This window comes from Marmota monax, unplaced genomic scaffold (genome assembly GCF_021218885.2).
Source record: "Marmota monax isolate L192 unplaced genomic scaffold, Marmota_monax_Labrador192_F-V1.1 WCK01_AAM20220418_F8-fsc00099, whole genome shotgun sequence".
Lineage (NCBI taxonomy): Eukaryota > Metazoa > Chordata > Mammalia > Rodentia > Sciuridae > Marmota > Marmota monax.
In genome coordinates this window covers 2,633,823-2,639,383 of record NW_026692126.1, presented here as the reverse complement: position 1 = coordinate 2,639,383, position 5,561 = coordinate 2,633,823, and the positions used below count along the sequence as shown (strand labels likewise).

Below are 5,561 nucleotides of genomic sequence, written 5' to 3'. Positions count from 1 at the left end.
TGGGGTACTGGAGATGGCTGACCACCCTGTCTTCTCCTCGGGGCCTGCTCCCTCCAGCTTATTACTGTGGAGATGGCAGGCTGAGGAGTTAATGTCCAGCTCCTGCTGCCCACGGGTAGTCCTCGGGCCGGAATTTTGCCTTGCTGCAAGATAAGGGACCTGGGCAGGGAGTCTAATGGGTCAGAGGTACTAATGGGAGGAAGCCAGGCAGGGCTGGGCCTTTGGGGTGCCCTGGGCTCTGGGCAATAGGGCTCAAGGGGTGATCAACCCAGAAGAGCCCTTTCTGACCTGTGACAGGGGACTCTATTTTCAGTGGCCTGGACTGAGTGATGTAGAGTGCTTGGGTCCTGTGAAAAATCAAGGGCCATCTTTCTTGAGGAGGTCAGTAGGGATGGGGCAAGATCTGGCTGGACACTGAAGTCACTCAAGCCCAGGCCCTGACTTTATCCATCTCTCATCCAGCCTCAGCCTTCCCAAAGGGACTTCATTATAATAACAAGAAAAATAACAGCAGCTATTATTTACTGAAAACTCATTTTGGGCCAGACACTCCTGTTAAGTGCCTTATTTTGTTCTTTTTCTAACATTTGCAACAACCTGGCAAGTTAGGTAGCACCCCTGCTTCTTAGGCCTCTCACATGAGAGGCAAGTGCCCTTTGATTTTTTTTTTGGGGGGGGGGGTACTATAGATTAAACCCAAGGGTACTCAACCACTGACCCACATCCCCAGCCCTTTCTTATATTTTATTTAGAGATACAAGTTCTCACTGAATTGTTTAGGGCCTCTCTAAGTTGCTGGAGCTGGTTTTGAACACTCAGATTTCCTGCCTCAGCCTCTGAGCCACTGGAATTGACAGGCATGCACCACGGTATAACCTATTCCCAGTTCTTTTTTCCATTTCATTTTGAGACAAGTTCTTGCTAAATTGCATAGGCTGGCCTTGAACTTGTGATCCTCCTATTTCAGCTTCTCAATAAGTTAAGTATTTCTTGTGCTCTGTTTATAAATAAGGAAACTGAATCCCAGAGAGGTCAAGTAACTTTCTTACTTGATTTAGGATTCCTTTAAAGATCTTCAGTCCTGCCAGGTGCTGTGGCCCATGCTTGAACTTGAGCCTGCGGCAGAGGATTGCAAGTTCATGACCAGTCTCAGCAATTTGGCGACACCCTGTCTCAAATTATTTAAAAATAAAAAGGGCTGACTATGTAGCTCAATGGTAGAGCAGCCCTGAGTTCAATCCCCAATACCATAAATAAATAATAAAAAAAATAATAAAGACCATCAGTCCTGATGGGGCCGACTTCTTCCCCAGTAGTCGATTAGCCCTACTGTTAATGTTAGCATTGTATGGATTCTGACCTCTCTGGGGAGGCCACAGAGCCATCAAGCCCTGCATCTTCATCAGTAAAGCCAATTGCCACCTAAAATACCAGTTCTACACATACTCCTCCCTTTGCTGTTCTGAGCATCCTCTCAACAGACCGAACAGTCCAGGGCTTCCCTCTCTTCCAAAACTTTTCATTTTTGCCATCAAAAATTCTCTATCCAAGAGCCAGGCACAGTGGCTTCCACTTGTAGTCCTGGCTACTACAGAAAACAATGCAAGTAGATCACTTGAGCCCAGGAGTATCCTCAGGAAAAGAAAAGAAAGAAAAATATTGTGTATGTGGGGGGAGTACTAGGGATCAAACCTAGGGTCTTGCACATGCTAGGCGAGTACTCTACACTGAGTTACATCTTCAGCGCCCAACCCTGCTATTTTTTTTTTTTGGTGGTGCTGGGGATTGAACCCAGGGCTTTGTGCTTGTGAGGCAAACACTCTACCAACTGAGCTAGATCCCCAGCCCTTTTTAATTTTTATTTATTTATTTTTTTAAAGATAAGGTCTGTCTCCTTAGTTGCCCAGGCTGGCCTCAAACTTGAGATCCTCCTGCCTCAGCCTCAGGAGTAGCTGAGGTTGCAGGTGTGCACCACCATGCCCAGCTGGAATAAATAAAATCCTGAGATCTGAGAACTCTCCACATTCTTGCTTCATCCCCCGTGGACTTTTCCAGGCTCCAGCTTTGGCAGGGCCCCTGGTTCCCCTGAGAACCTTGTTTCCCAGAAGCACCTCCAGCTTCACTGCCCTTTTCCCTCAGCCCAGGGGCGGGGTCCTTGCATATTCATGTCACTTGATCCCTCAGCCCTTGCTGGCTATTTACCCTGATTCCTAATGGATGTGGAGACTTGGGTTGGAGTCGTCTTCTCATCCTACCAGAAGTCGGAGTGACTTTGTAGGCATGGAAGGGTATGATATGTGTCAGTGTCTACTCCCCTGTAACAAGAGGCAGATGAACAAGAGCACAGCCTAACAAATGGGTTTAATTGAAGTTTTACGTGTATGGAGCTTTCAGAATGGAAGACCCAAAGGCCCAGGGAAAACCGTCTTTGGGCTTGGTTTCAATGGGGATTGGACAGCTGGGTGGAAATGTGTTTGGACAGAGGGCAGGATCTAAGTCTAAGGGACTGAGGCCTGCCCATCCCTGCAAGGCCTGTCTGTTCAGATTCCTCTGGCCTCTCTGTGTAGCCTTCTTCCCCCCTGGGCATGGGGCAGGGTCCCTGGGAAGGAGGGTCTTCAAGGGAGAGAGTGACGGGTCTCGGTTTCATGACTTGCTTTGGGGGATTGGGTTCTAGGTGCTGTGACTTGCCTTGGGGAAGAGGAATTCTGTTTTATCTGATTCACTTGGGGGGCAAAGTGGGTGAGAGACAGGAGGGAAAGAGAAGGTCAAAGAAAGAATTTGATTTTAAGGCTGCTTCTGAGACCTTCCAATCCTTAGTTCAAAGTACTCAGAGTACCAAGGCACCTACTTAGGGGTATCATTTTCTGAGCCCCAACAACTTCAATGTCCAGGAGTAAACTATTTTTGCTCTTTGACTTCAACTCCCAAGATCTTCCTTCCACTATACTGCATCCACTCATTCTATGAATACTTCCTGTATTTTATTTTCCCTAAGAAATACCCTGTCACTTGTTTTTTAATTTATTTGTTTATTTTTGGACTGGGGATTAAACCCAGGGGCGCTCTACCACTGAGCCACACCCCCACCCTTATTTTGTATTTTTTTAGAGATGAAGTCTCACTGGGTTGCTTAGCACTTCGCTAATTTCCTAAGGCTGGCTTTGAACTCATAATCCTCCTGCCTCAGCCTCCAGAGTCCCTGAGATTACACGTGTGCGCCACTGCTCCTGGCTGGCTTATTTTTTTATTTATTTTTATTTTTTTTAAAGAGAGAGAGAGAGAATTTTTAATATTTATTTTTTAGTTTTCGGCAGACACAACATCTTTGTTTGTATGTGGTGCTGAGGATGGAACCCGGGCCGCAAGCATGCCAGGCGAGCGCACTACCACTTGAGCCACATCCCCAGCCCGCTGGTTTATTTTTTATGGTACTGGGATTGAACCCAGGGCTTTGTGCATGTTGTATAATTACTCTAGCACTAAGCTACACCCCAGCCTTTTTTTTTTTTTTACTTTGAGACAGCATCTCACTAAAGTGCTGGCCTTAAACTTGTGATTCTCCTGTCTCAGCTTCCAGAGTAGCTGGGGTTACAGACTTCTGCCATCACAAGCACCAGCTTCTATCATTAATTTTAAATAGATATTTTATCAGACATGGTGGTGCATGTCTGTAATCCCAGCGATTTGGGAGGCTGAGGCAGGAAGATTTCAAGTTTGAGACCAGCCTCAGCAACTTAGCAATGCCCTAAGCATCTTAGTAAGTCCCTGTTTTAAAATTAAAAAAAAAAAAATTAAAAAAGGACTGGGGATGTAGCTCAATGGTAAAGTGCCTCTGGGTTCAATTCCTAGTCTCTCTCTCTCTCTCTCTCTCTCACACACACACACACACACACACACAGATAGATAGAGATAAATTTCAAAAATTTTCAGTTTTCTCATTTGATAAACGGCAATGGATATAACCCCTATAAACTAAAAATCTTTGGAATCTTCAATAATTTTTATGAACATGTCTGGTGTGGTAGTGCATGCCTATAATTCCAGAGACTCAGGAGGCTGAGGCAGGAGGATCAAAAGTTTGAGGTGAGCCTCAGCAATTTAGTGAGGCCTTAAACAAGTTAGCAAGACTCTGTCTCAAATTAAAAAATAAAAAGAGCTGGGGGTATAGTTCTGTGGTTAAGGACCCTCAGTTCAATCTCCAATACTACTATTACTACCACTAATAATGATGATGCTTGTGAATATAATAATAATATTAAATAATTTTTTATGAGTATAAGGTGGCCTTAGATTAAAATAATTGCAGAACCATTCATGAATAGACCAGTGATTAAGATGATAAGCCCAGGCTGGGCTGTGGCTCAATGTAGAGCACTTGCCTAGCTAATGTGAAGTCCTAAGTTTTATCCCCAACAACACAAAATGGAAAGAAGGAAGGAGAGTAGATCCTTAGCCCTTAGGTGTTTGAATCTGGGTTTTGCTCCTTATAGTTTATAGGACTTTGGACACATTTGTAATCTCTGATCCTAATTACCCCATATGTGAAACAGGGTGGGTGTAACGGTATCATGAAAGGTTGGCAAGGATTAAATGAGTTGCCATATAGGAAACAGATAGAAGAGAGTCTGGCACATAGTAAATGCCCAATAAATGGGCATTTATGGGTTAGCATAAACGGGCATAAATACGTAGGTATAAATCTTAGCTAGCATCATCATCATTGGTGGCAGCAGCAGCAGCACATGCTAATGGTCCTGAGCAACAGAAAATATCATCAAAAAGAGCCCTGGAAGCCGGGTGTGGTGGCACATGCCTGTAATCCCAGAGGCTTGGGAGGCTGAGGCAGGAGGATCACAAGTTCAAATCCAGCTTCAGCAAAAGTGAGGTGCTAAGCAACTCAGTGAGACCCTGTCTCTAAATAGAATACAAAATAGGGCTGGGGATGTGGCTCAGTGGTGGAGTGCCCCTGAGTTCAGTCCCTGGTATCTCCTGCCGCCAAAAAACAACAAACAAACAAACAAAAACAAAAACAAAAAAACCAATCAACCAACAAACAAAAAGAGCCTAGGAAGCTAGGGGTGTAGCTCTGGAGTAGAGCGCTTGCCTAGACTAGGAGAGACCAAGACCCCTAAGCAATGGCAAGGGATACTCCACATTCTAAGGGGCTTTTGGAATACAGAAGTAATAGAAGTAGACACAGATGTGTCTACTGTGTGTTCCGCTGTGTGATAACACACTCATGCATTCAATGATTATGGACATTGGCGTTGATTTCCAAACTTTGGTGAGTTTGAAGAAGACTGCAATGAATTCCTATACAAGTCTTTGTGTGCGTATCTGCTTTTATCTCTCTTGGGCAGATGCTAGGAATGGCATTGCTAGATTGTATGGGAAGGGTGTATTTATATGAACCCCTGTCCTCAAGGGGCTCATAACAAGAAGCTGCACTGTGCTGGAGTCACCCTGCATCTTACCCATGTAGGATGCCTGCTGTCAGGCGCTTTCAGATACATTTCCTGATTTCATTTTCACAGTTGCCTTCCACCTTGTGAGGGTGGGCA

At 44.9% G+C, this 5,561-nt stretch overlaps 1 non-coding gene across 1 annotated transcript; it reads right to left on the bottom strand.

Moving 5' to 3' along the window:
• Positions 1-1,770: 1,770 nt before the first annotated feature.
• Trnav-cac (transfer RNA valine (anticodon CAC)) lies at positions 1,771-1,843 on the bottom strand. The gene has a single exon. It is a non-coding gene; the product is annotated as a tRNA-Val (tRNA).
• Between the last annotated feature and the right edge of the window lie 3,718 nt (positions 1,844-5,561).